This window comes from Apodemus sylvaticus, chromosome 6, assembly GCF_947179515.1.
Source record: "Apodemus sylvaticus chromosome 6, mApoSyl1.1, whole genome shotgun sequence".
NCBI classification, from domain to species: Eukaryota; Metazoa; Chordata; class Mammalia; order Rodentia; family Muridae; genus Apodemus; species Apodemus sylvaticus.
Genome location: NC_067477.1, coordinates 133,153,456 through 133,168,392, shown reverse-complemented (window position 1 = coordinate 133,168,392; position 14,937 = coordinate 133,153,456). Strand labels below are relative to the sequence as shown.

The 14,937-nt window shown below is 40.0% G+C and overlaps 1 protein-coding gene across 3 annotated transcripts in view; it reads right to left on the bottom strand.

The window, feature by feature from the left end:
• Positions 1 to 14,937, bottom strand: part of Camkmt (calmodulin-lysine N-methyltransferase) — a 382,235-nt gene that overhangs the window by 329,809 nt on the left and 37,489 nt on the right. The gene's annotated exons all lie outside the window — the stretch shown is intronic.

The following is a 14,937-nucleotide window of genomic DNA, read 5'->3' as shown; positions in this document are numbered from 1 at the left end:
ATGGTAAACTAATGCTTACTCTAATATTGATAACTGTTGGATCTAATTCTTTTGTCTTGGGGCACTCTTTTATTCTTGTTGAGTCGTCACAGTCAAAATAAAAAAAAAAAAAAATGGAAGGGAAACCAAACAAAACATTATTAGTATTAGTCCTAAAATTCATCAGAAACAAACCAATTCTATTTTCTGGGCCAAATTTGAAGCAAGCTTTATTAAATATTAGTGACCAAGAGATGGACTTTGATCAGGACCATTCCCTGGAATTTCCCAGCCAAATGGCCCACAGACACAAGTTACAGAGATTATAGGCCACCTACTTTCCCATGATGCTTCATCGGTTTTTAAGAACTACAACTCCCAGCATTCCAAGAAGTTAATGGGTCCTTGGGCAGGCTGGGCTTATAGGTTAATTTGGGGGCTTTATACTAGCTCCACAATAATAAATAATGAGGAATTAAATCCATGTGGTAAAACAGGCCAAAAAAGGGACAGAAATATCAGGCTAGTTAAGGCTACTTCACACCAAAAATTTAAAACTACTACTAGACTACAACATGTATTTACGATTATTATTTTTAATCTGAATTAGCACTCTATGATCATTATCTATTCATAAGACACTTAAGAGTTTTTAGTCTTTTTCTTGTTTAGTTAAATCTCCTGATTAAGCCAGACATCATGAAATACCGCAATGATCTCAGTATATGGGAGGCTAATCCAAGTGGATCTTGAGTTTGAACACCCAACCTGGGTTACCCAGTGTGATAGTTTGTATATGCTTGGCCCAGGAAGTGGCACTAATAGGAGATATAGCCTTGTTGAAGTAGGTGTGTCACTGTGGGGGAAGTCAGTATTTTGCTAGCAGCCTTCACATGAAGATATAGAACTCTCAGCTCTGCCTGCACCATGTCTGACTGGATGCTGCCATGCTCCCACTTTGATGAGAATGGACTGAACCTCTGAACCTGTAAGCCAGCACCAATTAAATGTTGTCCTTTGTAAGACTTGCACTGGTCATGGTGACTCTTCACAGCAGTAAAACCCTAGGATACCCAGTATCAACACAAAACCTACAGCTCTCATCTTAAAGGAATTAGAGATAGTAAGTTTCAGAGCCACTTTAAGGGACCATGGTCCTGGAACACAGATTTAGATTACCTGAAAGTCCATGTTCCAATGCAGAAGCAGTTTCACAAAGCTTTTATGGTTTCACAGAACACAGAAAGTCCTAAATCAAGGCAAGTTTAAAATACACTGGTGGGTTCAACAGAGAAGCAGAGGCAGCAATAATGGGGAAGCTCCTCTATAGGCCCAGCACTACCTCATGGTCCTCCTGAAGGGATGCTAACCAGCTCAAGCATCTCAGGCATGGCTCTGGCAGGCCTTCCCCTCTCTCCCATGCCCTCTGCCTAGCTAAACAGCATTAGTCTACATTCCTAAAGCTAGCCACCAAGGTCTGTTCCCTTCTTCAGTCACGTGTCCCTCCCGAGGCTGACTTCGAAGGCCCAGCTACCAAAGTATTGAAGCTCAGAAAGAAAAAGCTCACTTTGGTTCATCTAATTAACATGAATCAAAATTAAATACCTCATCCTAAGACAGGGTTTCCCCCTTTAGCTTTATAAAAAAAAAAAAAAAAAAAGAATGTCATTTGCGAGCCACTCTGTCTCCTCTCTATCCAGAAGCAGCCTTAAGTCAAGACCAGTCCCTTAGATTCATAGTTTGGTAGAAGCTAGTTGCCTCCTAAGTCGACAGAATATTTAAAAAAAGAAAAAAGTATCTATTGTCACAAGATGTTAACTTGTTGACTCAAAGATGGGCAGAAACTGTCTGTTCTAGAAGACGGAGAACTTAGTCAAAGACCAGGTAATTAGCCTCGGTAACACCCCAATCTCTCTCCATAGTACTGAGGTTCTAACCAGCCAGTCAGTCTCTGCAGAGTCGAGTTTTTGTTCACACCAGCCAGGTTCAGGCCGGTCTGTGCTACACAGCTAAGCCCTATCTCTACACGTGCACCTCCAGAGCCACCAAGCTAAGACACCCCACAACACCTCAAAGTCAGCTGCACAGTTTAGTTTAGGGATACCAGTTTTCATGTAAGTGGGATGGGACATTTCTGGGTTAGTCAAATAAGACTATTCTGGTGTCAGGGCTCAGCTCGTAGGAAGAGTTCTTATTTGGACTTCCCAAAGGAAGACGTCTTAGTCAGGGTTTCTATTCCTGCACAAACATCATGACCATGAAACAAGTTGGGGAGGAAAGGGTTTATTGAGCTTACACTTCCATGCTGCTGTTCATCACCAAAGCAAGTCAGGACTGGAACTCAAGCAGGTCAGGAAGCAGGAGCTGATGCAGAGGCCATGGAGGGATGTTACTTACTGGCTTGCTTCCCCTGACTTACTTTCTTATAGAACCCAAGCCATCAGCCCAGGGATGGCACCACCCACAAGGGGCCCTCTCCCTCCTTGATTACTAATTGAGAAAATGCCCCACAGCTGGATCTCATGGAGGCACTTCCCCAACTGAAGCTCCTTTGTCTGTGATAACTCCAGCTTGTGTCAAGTTGACACACAAAACCAGCCAGTACAGAAGAGAACTGGAGAAGATCTAAAAGGCTTAGTTTAAGAATGGCACACAACACTTGTACTGGTAGGAACTTAGTCACATGGCTGCATCTAGCTACAAAGGAAAATGAAATCGGTGATCTCAGAAAATGAAAACAAGTATTTCTAAATACAACTTCTGTCACACTGATCAGGGACTAGATCAGAACATTATAAAAACTGGCATAGGGTGACCTCAAAAAACTAAGGTATCTAGGACCACATATAAAATAATGAATTTGAAATACTTCCATATAACTTAAAATATTTCCCACACTGTTTTAACTTTTTTAGTGCTCATACAGAAAGTAGAGAAAAACTAGGAAGCAACAGAGCAGTCTGGGACATTCAACACTGACCAGTGGGAGCTCCAACGCCAGAGCTAAAGGACGCAAAAGAAGGAAAGGAGAGTAATACAAATTTCTCATACTGAAGAAGGTAGGTCTTCAAACCACACAAGCCATCTGTGCCCAGAAAATGCAATTATAAAAAATGCAAGACGCTGCTTGTCACTGAGAAGTCAAAAGAACACCAGCAAAACAAACCCTAACGGTTTCTTACAAATAACAAGCCTTTCACCAGCTAGGCTGGATTCCAGAGGGTAACACATAGTACCTTCGAGTACTAAAGGCAACTCGTTTCCATCTAGAATCACACTCAGATAAAAAATACAGTTTAAAGATAGACATCTTCAAATATATGAAGATTCGGAGCTTCCCTCTTTATTAGCAAGCTACTTGAAAGACAAGGAATATAGGTGAGATTCAAAGGAGAAAACCAAACCCAGAACAGGAAAAGGAGATTCTAGCAACGTTGTACATTTTGAGAAGAAAAAAAAAAAAAATCCAGTCCAGACTAGAACAGGAAGTCAATAAGGAAGTCATCAAGGAAGCAGTAACTGAGCTGAAGAGAGGTTCAGTGGTGAAGAACACACACTGCTCTTGCAGGAAGCCAGAGTCCCATTCCAGCCTCACACCCAACTGCTCACAGCCACCTGCATTTCCAGCTCCCAGAGAGCGTCTCTGGGCTCTGCCTGCATTCCTATCCACATGTGAATGTGTGTGCATGCACACATCCACTGTCCTGCCCTACCCTGCCCCACTCTACCCCACTCCACCCCCCCAAAAATTTTAAGTTTTTAAATCTTTAAAAAAAGTCATGATGGAAGACTTGGAAAAATTTTTTAAATATAGAAATGGTAAAAGCAAGTTGTATAAGAAAGAAAATCTAATTATATGTAGCAAATAATGTAAAAGAATTGGAAAATAAAGTAATATAAAAGAAATGGAAGTAATTACATAATCTCATTTGACTTTGTAGCAAATATTCCTTAACTGGTCAAGTAATTTCTATGGTAATGATTCATTAAAATATAATTCATTATAATTATATAAGTAATAATCTAGCAGAGACCTTGGATAGTAGCCATTCAACTAAAACCAATTAATCAAGAAATGCTAAATAAGAATATTTTTAAAAAATAGGAAAATAATCATCAAAATAAATAAGAAAGCCAAATGAATGTTGATCTCTAAGAAGCAGAAAGAATAAGAGAGGAACTATTGACTTCATTATAAGCCCTTCAAATATTTTATTTTAATCAGTGCTGCTTTATTTTTAAACTAAGATATTACTAAGTTTCAAACACAGAATTGAATGTAAGAAACACAAAGATGAATTAAAATGTTTCAGAGTGATAATTATGTTCACAGGAATTGTTTTTAAAATGCTATTTCTGTAACAACAACAAAAAAAAAAACCAGAAGAGGTGACTTGAAACTGGCCTTTGAAGTTCTATTTGAATTAAGTGTCTTAGGGGACACATATATGTGCATGTTCTTGTGGCCATATACATGTGGAAAGTAGAGGTAACACGGGATGTCTTTCTAGACTGCTCTCCACATTAAACTTGGAGTTTACTGATTGGTTAAGTCGACTAGCCAACGGGTTCCATGGACCCACTTGTCTCCACCCCCAATGATGAGGTTACAGACACCTCACTCAGCCCAGGTGCTGGGATCCCAACTGAAGACCTCATATTTGTACATCAGGCACTTTACTAAGCCACCTCCCATCTCCCAGACTCTTGAAGTCTGTGTGTGTGTGTGTGCGTGTGTGTGTGTGTGTGTGTGTGTGTGTGTGTGTGTGTGTCTGTCTGTGTCCTATATGTGTATGTATGTATATATGTATGATATGTATATGTGTGTATATAGTATCTATATGTGTATATATATACATATACATGATTTCTTGTCCACATGTAGAGGTTTACTTTTAGGGTAATTCTCTTTAAACTAGAATAGTTATGCAGTAGAATATTATCATTCCTCTTCCAGAATCTTAAAACACATCACTTATGGCACTTGCATTCTCACTGCAGGTCAAGGATACTGAGTAAAGATGGAAAGAAGCACTAAATGTATAATGGACATCCTCACACTCTGGTGGTTTCTCAGTGTGGTAGTATGTGCATGGCCCAGGGAGTGGCTCTGTTAGGAGGTGTGGCCTTGTTGGAGGAAGTGTGTCGTTGAGGGGGGTGGGGGGGCTTTGAGACCTTCCTCCTAGCTATCTGGAAGCCAGTCTTCTCCTGTTTGCCTTCAGAAGATGTAGAACTCTCAGCTTCCCCAGCACCATGTCTGCCTGCACACTGCCACGCTTCCCACCTTGATGATAATGGACTGAACCTCTGGAACTGTAACTCAGCCCCAATTAAATGCTTTCCTTCGTAAGAGTTGCCTTGGTCATGGTGTCTCCTCACAGCAATAGAAACCCTAATTAAGATACACCATTGCATACTGAATCTGAAAACAATGAATTCACTTTACCATGAAAGAAATAAAATAAAGCCACAGATTGATAGGCCAGGAAATAGACAGATGCTATGAATTCTTTCATCAAATTAAAAGGAGTTGACCTCTTATAGAAGCTGAACTGAAGGCTCCATTATAGTGTCATCTGGGAAATGATACTTTGTGAGAGTAAAATACTGACTACCAGTTAAAATATATGCTGCAGACCAACAACCAACTTAGAGCACTTGTTTTCCCACAGCCAGTATGCGTAACCCTGGTAACCAAGAGATGAATGGCAGGGTAGCTTCCTACAGTAAACTGAATGACACCGTGCTCCCACCCACAACCGGCATCAAACTCTGAGGGCTAGTAATACATAGATAGCTTAGCACCTTCTAACAAATGAGCACCAGGACTGAGGACCTTGAATCTTGAGGAAGGAAGCCAAAGCAAAAATGAAGTGACAAATGACTACAGAAACAGGAGCAAGCATCCCAAGGTCAGGGTAAGAACATGTCCAAGAGCCGCAGGGGGCTGACCTTGGCAGAGGTTCCAGAACCGCCCTGCCCCACCCCCCACCCCCAAGTCCTGTGCATTTCCTAATCCTACCTCTCCTCTTCCCTACAGATTCAGGAATCTTCTAGTACCCAATACATTCTATTTTGACTAAAATTGGTATCCATTTCTATTATTTTGGTTTGTTGTTGTTGTTGTTGTTGTTGGTTGGTTGGTTTTTCGAGACAGGGTTTCTCTGTATATCCCTGGCTGTCCTGGAACTCACTCTGTAGACCAGGCGAGCCTTGAACTCAGTGCTGGGATTAAAGGGGTGCACCACCATCACCCAGCCATTTTGTAATCAAAAACTTGACAAGGAATAGAAATGATCAAAAGTCAGAGACAGAAACCTTTAAATCTCAAGAGCATGCTTACCATTTTTCTATGAACTGGGAGTCACATGTTTTAAGTTGAATCTAGTTTTGGTAGTGGAAGAAAATAAGAATGCCTTCAAAGCAAAGAAAAATAAGTGTTTTTACCTTCAATAATAAGAATTCAATAAGTCTGTTATGAATACTAAACTACAAAACTTTAATTATAAACAACAGGATCATTGCTCACTCATCTTTAGCATCCTTGATCCGTTTCAATTGTTTCCTTTTCTTTGTACTGTCTCTTTGAGTAGCAATATCACCTTTTAATTTTTTACACAACACCTTCCAAAAAAAATGAAGTTAGAGTCATTAAAAAATAATTATATTTACATATTTCTAGAAAGGAATTCTGGATTCAGATGGCATTATCATTTTATAACTGCAATTTTTACATTAAACGTTTTTTTTGTTTATCTCTGAAAAAAATCTAGATCTTAGCAAACATGTAAATGCAGGGCTGGGCCTGTTGTATCTCGGTGCTGTGTGAGCAGACCCGGAAGTCAACATTTTCAGTGCTGCCCTCCGGATTCTCCATTATGAAAATAGAGGAGGTTGTAAGGAGCCAATGAACGGAGGGAACAGCAGGAAGCTGACTAAGCATAAAAAGTATCCTTCCCCGGGGCTCCAACATGGATACTAATCTATATACATCTTCATCTCACACCCTTGTGACCTGTGTCAGATTTCTGACTTGGAGAATAATAATGATACATTTATGTCATTTAATGACACCATTTGTGATAAGTTCTATGTCAGCCATAAAAAAAATTAGTTCAAATACTAATTGCACAATTGCAACAAGGTTTAGAATACCAGAAAGTCAAAAAAGTTAAACAGCAATCAAAAGGAAAAGGATCTAAGTAAGAAAGAGTTGGTAACGTAATACTATGCAGCCACTAAAAGGTTGAACAAGAAGTATGATGGGTTGATATGCCAAGATCTTTTAATATGCTAAAGAAAACGTGATCACAGGCTAATAAATACATGGTATGACTCACTCTGCTTTTCAATTTTATGTTTATATGTTTATATATGTATTTTAAAAGTCTACAAGGAGACTAGTAAGATGGTTCAGTGAATAAAGACACTTGCTACCAAGCCTGATAACCTGAGTTCCATCCTCAGTACCCAAGGATGGAAAGTGAGATCTGAGTCTCACAGTTGTCCTCCAACTCACACACACACACACACACACACACACACACATGCTGTAACATGCTTGCATATCTGCACCTTTAGGGACACACACACACAACAGATAAATAGATGATGGATGGAAGTAAGTCTGTAAGGAGAGCTGTGGAGGGAGCTCTGTGGGGACCAGGCTTGCCAAGCAAGCACAGGAGCTTGAGTCCTAACTCCCAAACTGACACTTAAAACAAGGCAGAGGCATTCACCATGTAATCCCAATGCTGTGGTGAAGCAGGAGGATCAGGAGGTAGAGACAGGGGGATCCCCAGAAATTCACAGATCAGCCGTGCACATGCAGCAGTGAATAAAAGAAATGCTGTCCCAAACAAAGTAGGGAGTGAGAACTCACACCTGAGGTTGTGTCTACCCTACACACGCACGCACGCACACACACACACACACACACACACACACACACACACACACACGACACACCACCATCCCACTGCCCACACATATATACAAATGTGCACACACACATTATCACACACCCATTCACATATTACACACACACACATACACACACACACACACTACAGGAGACAAGCACTTTTCTATCAATTTTCTTCAAAACAACACAACGCATAATGAACATGGATGTCTGCGGACACATAAGCAGATAGGCAGAGGGTATATCCATGCAGTGATCTCCCTGGGGACTTACAAGGAACAGATGCACACATCACGGTAATGTCTCCAGACCACTCCATAAAAAGGAAACAGTGCAGGTAAAACCTCTATTTATAAAACACTAGAAAATTCCAGCCAAATCTGTAGTGCTGATTAAAGAATTGGAGATTGACTTGGAAAAAGCTCAGAGGAACTTCTGAGGGAGATAGACTGCTCTAGTAAAATACACAAGGGTGTAAAAATTTCAAAACTCATCGAAATTACACTTATTTACACAAAGCATTTATCAAATTAACCCTAAACAAATTACTTTTTAAAACTATATCATAAATTACATGTGTAATTTTTCAGTGATTTATAATCTGTTCTGTTGAGACAAAAGGCTAAAATTATTGTTCTGTTAAGACAGTAAAGTCCCTCTTTCTTCAAACACATGGGCACTCAAAAGATATCCATTAGCCTTGAGTTCTGTAGATGTATGCTTATTATATTCTAAATAATAAGTGCACTAAAACCCTACTATACTTCATGGATTGATATTATTTGGTAAAGCATTTGGTTAACTGAAACAATTATCAACGTCTTGAAAAGACTTTTGAATAATATTAGTTCATATTTAGACCGACAGGAGAAGAATCAAAGCTACAACCATTTACTAAGCTATTATGTGAAGCTTAGCCAGCGCTAGTAGCAATTTCCCTTTAAAAACAATATTTGAATTTAAAACATAAAACAGTATTATGAGTCTCAGCATGAGTCAATGTGTAGGGGTTAGAAATGAAGCACTGAATATGTGTATAAGGAGATGCAAACTACTTTGAAAAGGAATACTATGGTTTCTAGCACACTTCCCACCCAGGGATTTCAATTTCCATTCTATGGCAGCCACTTGAGGAAATGTGGGATCATTGTTTTCACAGAATTGAAGACTTTAAACATATAATTCCTCCTCTAAACTGTGATTTCATTATAGATTTCATACATATGCATACACACACAATTTGCTCCCTCTGTTTACATTAGAAATTCATAAAAGTCACACAAAGTTACCAATTTAAAAGGCAAAGAAAAAGACTCAAAGGAAGTATAGCCACTAATTTATTTGTGCGATGCTCTAATCTGTATTAACATCATAATCTGGAGAGAGGAAATTAATTAACAGAGGACTGGGAAGATCCATTTGTAAGTATAAATTACCATTAAAAACAGTTGGGTGTTTTACAAAACAACAGAAAAAATCTTCTTTATAGAGAATTAACCGTGAGGATATAGAGAAGAAAATTTAAAATAAAAAGTTTATAGGCTAAATAGATACTTGAGCAGCCAGCAGCACTTGCCGCTCTTGCAGAGGATCCAGGTTCGATTCCCAGCCCCCCATGGCTGCCCACAAGCATCTGGAACTCCAGTTCCAGGGGAACTAATGCTCTCCTCTGGTCTCAGACATACTGCCCGACCACATGCTCACATGCAGGTAAATGTTCATATACATAGAATAGAAATAAATCTTTAAAAGGGGTGGGGGAGTTTTAAGCACACTTGGTTGATTTCTTTTTTTTCCTCATAAAACATGAACTAGTTATCAGATGTACATAGACGCCAATACGTGTGCCCAGGAGTATTACGCACAAAGTACTCTCTTCACATCTCAAATTCTATTTTCTCAAATAAAAGAAATATTTTATAAAATTAAGCAATACAATTCATGCCTTTAGAAACTAATTACTGAGAGTAACAGTTAATCTCTGAGATTTAATAATCAAGGTCATGTATTCAAAAATGAGATTTCTATTAGTAAGTTGAATGACTCCAATAGGAAAATCTCAGCCAAATGTTTGCTATTTTAGAATTGCTAATTTTTTTTAAGTTTAATATTATAAGGAGCTGAAGGGATAGCTCAGTGGCTAAGAGCACACTCGGGTAGCTCAGTTCCCAGCACGCACAGTCCCAGGGGACCCTATGCCCTCTTTGGCCTCTATGGGTACCTGCATGTACACACACACGTCCGCACAGAGACAGACAGACAGACACATAGCTAAAAACAAAATAAATTCTTTTAAGGATTAATATCATACACAGTATAGTTACTTTTCCGTTGCTAAAAGTGAACACCATGACCCCAGAGGGTTGGAGGTCCATCACGGCAGGAGGCATGACAGCAAGGCGTGCTGGTTCCAGGAGTGGGGAGCTAAAACATGTCTTCAGCCACAAGCACAAAGCCAAGAGAGTAAAGCAGTCAAAGATGAGGCTATCTGACCTCAAAGCTGGCTCCAGGCTTCCCTCCCTCCAGAAGGGCGCCCTTCTGACCTCCAGCCAGCTAGGAGCCAAGTGTTCAAATAGGGAGACATTTCTCATTCAAACTACAAAAGTGTAAACATTTTATTTAAAAAAGTAAGTTTCATTTTCTGGAAACGAGCTAAAAATCACTAGCCCTTAAAGTTTGAATTTAAAGTTTTGGGGTTTTTTTGTTTTTTTGGGGGTTTTTTTTGGTTTGCAGTTGGAGTGTGTGTGTGTGTGTATATACACACAGGTGTGTGTGTGTGTGTGTGTGTGTGTGTACGTGTGTGTACCCATGTGCTTGCCATAGCACTCCTAAGAAAGCCAGGGAGAAGTTTGTGGAGCTGGTTCTCTCCTCCCACCACGCGGACTCGCGGACTCTGGAACTGAACTTAGGAAGTAAAGCTTGCCTGCAAGCACCTTTACTGAGGTCCCTGCATGGGGTTTGTCTGCAGTTGTGTGGCTTTTCAGACAAGGCTCAACTGGAGCTCATATCCGACCTAGGACCACCTTGCATGCAATACCCCTCCCTCCTTCCCTTCCTCCCTCCCTCCCTCCAAGCCCTGAGAGTCCAGGCAAGTGGCACCACACAGGGACACACTTTTAAAGCTCTCTTAAATCCTGTGGTTACCGCAACTCACCAGCGATCTCCCTTGGCTCCCCAGTCCCCTTTATATCCATAAATTTATTTCTCCAACCTTTTGCACTAGTCTTTTAACACATTAAAGACTGTATAACTAATACATTGCTTTGAATAAATCAGAATATTCCACTTAAATGAAGTGACAGACATCTAAGTATACCTGTGAACAGACTTGGAACTTCAGGATTGATTTTAATTCTCAATCTTAGGACCTCACATGTCTCACAATGGCATAAAAGTACCTTTATATCGCTTTTTTATAAAGCCTTAGATAGAATACTAGCTTTTAAGAACCCTCTTACAATGGCAGTAAGACAAAAAGGTGAGTTTTCCACAGGACAAAGTGGTTGGGTTTTTTTTTTTTTTAACTGTTCAATGGTTGTAGTATTCCCCTGACCTTGCTTATGTAACTCCACCTTTAAGATGTCACACACCTACTTAAAAGACAATTATATGCTCTGGGTCAGATAAATAGCAATTTTGAAGCTTTTTTTAAGTCTCAATTTTCAGTGATCAAGAAATTGCTAAAATGTCAAAATAATTTGGGGTGACTAAGAACTGATTTGCAGGGGAAAAAAAACCACGTCTCACTTCGGATAGGAAGGGATGGTGACTCTGGGTCAGAGTAGCTCAACATTACCCATCTCATCCCTCAACTTGTTCTGAGCATGTTTCCCTTCTACTGCTTAAAGGGATTTAAAATTATTTACAGCCTTAAAGTAAAGCCAGCTGGCACCAAAAGAAGATTGAGCTAGGTCCCAATTCATTCAGTAATAATTCAATGGCTGGGCTACAGAAGAACTGGAGAAGCTATCTGTAGTCCAAGTCTTCAGGCACATCCAAGCAATCTGTGAGCTATTTTAGGTTATATTATGTAATTCCATGTCTCACCTTCTCTCTTCCTTCTCCCTCTCTATTCTTACACAACAATGATTATGTTTCTCTCCTTTACTCATTACATATTAATTTCCACAAACTATAGAAGCTGCCTTTTTACCCATCTCAGTGTCCAAATTGGTTCTGTGAAACAAGGGGTTAACAGATACAGGCACTCTAATGGAGTCAAATCTGTGCTGGGCAGCAGGAGCCATTTTAGACAGTGTTTTAAGTGCAGCACAGAGAAGCCTACTGCTCTACGTTTCTTTTAAGGGAAAAACAAAACAAAACAAAACAGGTATTAAAGAAGAAAGTAACTACAAGGAATAAATGTCATCAAAAGACATCTGAAGAACTAAAAAAAAAAAAAAAAAAAAAGAAAGAAACAGCAAATTAAACATCCTGAGTCAGCCATGTACATGTACTTAGAAAACAGAGTTTTAAAAAAGATTTCTACACAACTATGCTTTAATTATAAAAATATGAAAATGAACAATGATTTTTATTGTCTTTTTATATAAACAATGGTTGCTGGGACTTGAACTGAGGACCTATGGAAGAGCAGTCAGTGCTCTTAACTGCTGAGCCATCTCTCCAGCCCCCTGGGAGAGTTCTTTATTCTTTTCCCTGCCTTCCAAGATTATAATATATCTGAAGAATAGGTCAGTTACTACACCCAGCCTGACCTTCCTTGTGATTTATGCTTTGGGGCAGGGATATCACAAAAGCATTGCCCTGGTCCCAGGACAGCATCTACAGAAAGGTGAACTAATTTGAACTACTTTGTAAGGTGCTATCTGCTGTGTTTTCCTCTTGTGAAGTTAATCCTAAGTACATTGCATTTGGGGCTGAAGAGATAACTCCTTTTGCAGAGGTCCTGCGTTTAATTCCCAGCAACCACATAATGGTTCACATCTGTAATGGGATCCGATGCCCTCTTCTGGCTTGAGGCATATATGCAGATGGAGCACTCACATACATAAAATAAATGTTTTTTTTAAAGGTACATTGCATCAAGTAGTGAGTTGTTAATTGGTATTTTGTGGCTACTTTGAAATTAGTACCCTGTTTCTCATAAAAACTTTCCCTATCGTTTTAGTATTATTGATAGTTCATTCCTCAATTAGCTGTAAGTAAATACACTTTTCTAAAATTATTATTCCTTCTAGACCAGTGGTTCTCAACGGCAGTACAGGCAGTTCTGTATCCATTCCTCTCCCAAAGGATGTCTGGCAATGTCTGACGACATCTTCAGGGCTCACAAATGGAAGTGAAGTGGGAAATGGAGGGAGGGAGAGACATGCTACTGGTGTTGGGTATGCAGCAGGCAGGAACATTGCTACAGTGTACAGGCTCCATAACCTCAAGCCCCACTTAGCCTAAAACCATCCTGTCCAAAATATCACTAGTGCTGAGGCTCTATTATGTAGAGTAATTAAATGACAGTCTATGATACAAAATTTTATGCTATACACACACACACACCCACTTGCAGAGTCTATTTTACCCAAAAGTTTACAATTTTTACATTATTTATTTTGACATTCATTTTCTCAACAAGTTGAATTTAGTCAACAGTAACATCTTCAAGACAGTCTTTCAGGTATATATTCATCACTTTAGGTACATTCCTTACTTTAGGCCATATCATGCCTAGTCCCAGAGTTAGCTATTGCTTCAAAGAGTTTTGGTTCTTTTTTTTTTAACTAGAAAATAATATTTAGAATTTAATATCCAGGTCCCCCAACAACGGGAACAGGGGCTGTCCCTGAATCTGTTGCCTGTCTGTGGATCCTGTTCCTCTAAGTCCCCTTGCCTCAGTCAGAGAGATGTACCTACTCCTACGCAGACTTGATGTGGCAGGGTGAGGTGATACCCAAGGGGGGGGCTCCCCTTCTCAGAGATGGAGAGTAGAATGGGGGAGGGCTTGGGAAGGGGAGGAGAGGGGTCAGATTTTGGGATGCAAAATGAAAAAAATTAATGAAGGAAAAAAAAGAAGAATCCAATATCCAATAGTAGTGTTCACCTCCAAAGAGACCAAGACAGATCTAGAAAATATTCCATTACCATCCTGTCTAACTAGCTGTCTATCTAAAGTAGCATATTGATATCTTCATTTCCAATCCAACATTACAGGGTTTATTTACACCTTCCCCTTTCTATAAACGTCACTTCCTTGGTTGACACTGAAACACATAACTCCCCTCATCCCCAATGAACTCATTCATTTACTGAAATATAACCAAATTCCCTAAGACAAAGCAGGAAGCTAAACCCCGAAGGCACCCACCTCCTCTTCTCAGTGTCTGCCCATAGTTGAGCCTAGATCTTGTTCCAATAAAGAAGGGAAAGCAAGTGAGCAAGTCAGGGTGCAGCTGTACAGCACGTGCTTAGCCTGTCAGGGGCCTTCAGCTGGATTCCCAGCACCACCAGTTCACCGTGGATATGCCACTTATACCCGCCCACCCTCACCCCTACTGCCAATCAAACACTTGGTCTCAAAGCCGGAGGAGGAGAATGGAGCACAATCTATCTTACGCTGTGAGTGTAGGTTTTCCTCATCTGTGAGGAAGAAGTATCAGCACTTAAATGAAAACCTTTAAGTTAGTCTTTGTTAAAAAAAAAAAGTATATGTAATAAACATGTATTAAATATACGTTTACTTAAAATTGGATTCTGCCTCTCAAATCTACCATGAAACAGGTAACTATTGAAGTGTGTCCCAACTTAAGAATTTTCATATACTTTTTGGTTGCACCACATAGGGAAATCAGACTAGAACTGAGGTAGCAGGTTCCTCCATGTCGACTGACCTGGGAAGGTGCTACACAGGCTCATGGGCACGGGACATCGTCAACAGCCGTACCCAGCTGCAGGCTACAATAATGACCTGCCTGGCAGGATGCGGGACCATGCAATGACTCATACAGGGTACCTGTGAGCAGCTGACCTTGGTGGTCAACTTGATTACATCTGGAATCAACTAAACCTGTGAGGGATTT